We start from the raw sequence: 1,206 nt of genomic DNA on the forward strand, positions 1-1,206 counted from the left end.
GATTTTGTTTGCTGGGTTTGATTTTCTGCTGTGTTTGATTTCCTCGCCGCCGTGCTAGCAAAACTAAAAAAAAAAAAAAAAAGAGAGAGAAGAGGTGATTTTTGAGCCTAAATTTTAGCCTAAACAGATGGAGGGTGAATTTGAAAGGGAAAAAATATGATCCAAAGTGGGGCATCGGGCCATGGATTGGGCTCGGTGAGCAAATAGAAGCATTAATAACCTATTTGTCAAAGCATGACGAATATGAAAATAAGGGAGAAAGAGAAAAACTAAAAAAAAGGGGGCTAGAATACCTGGTGCAGAAGAAAGGAGGCGACCTGTTAAACAGACAGCCTTTGGGGACATATTGGCTGGAAGCAATAAATGACCCTGAGGGAAAACTTATTGAAACTAAACTAATCCTGCACAATTCACTATATTCACATGTGGTAAAATTAACTGTATGAAGGATGAACGAAATGACATAACAGCTAAAATTGTAAACAAAATAAAGTGACATCTAATGTGTTGAAATTCTAGAAATTTTTGCTTAGCTGTTGATGGGTTAAAATTTAAACTTAATGAAACTTTAAAAATGAGGTTTATACCACACTTGAACTTTATCATGGATTAATCAAAATTTGTCTCTATTATCTTATCAAAAACAGGATTCCTTTTTATGTGAAACTTGGTCACCTTAAAATGTCTAAAGAGGGAACAGAATTGGTAAATAAATATGAATAGGTGTATGAATTAAAAGGTGATTATGAAACAGCTCCAGATTCAATTAAGGTTCATTACAAAATATTCTTGTCTCAAAGACAATTTATGATTCTAAATCCAGATAATTCGGTTACCTTACTTCAAAATGGCAAATAGTATGTTAGAAGAGGAATAATCACATTTTAGCTTTGGTTTAAAACCAGATATCATTTATTACAAGACTGTTTCATTTGGTTTGACATGTTTTATTTTATTTTCATTTTTATTGATATTATTGTTGTTTTTATTTTTTCCTAATAACAAACCGAGTAACTAACTAATTTACTAGCGGAACTAACTGATTTCGAAACACATGCGTGTCTTGGTAGAAAGGCACAAATTGGACATGATGAAACTTTTAAAGTGGATATGATAGTAATTGATTATGTAAAAACAAACTGATTGGACAACAAATGGCTCACAACACTTGTGTGCCTTAAATTTTGATTGAATTGATACATAAAT

The sequence above is a fragment of the Poecilia formosa genome, unplaced genomic scaffold, assembly GCF_000485575.1.
Source record: "Poecilia formosa unplaced genomic scaffold, Poecilia_formosa-5.1.2 Scaffold1405, whole genome shotgun sequence".
NCBI classification, from domain to species: Eukaryota; Metazoa; Chordata; class Actinopteri; order Cyprinodontiformes; family Poeciliidae; genus Poecilia; species Poecilia formosa.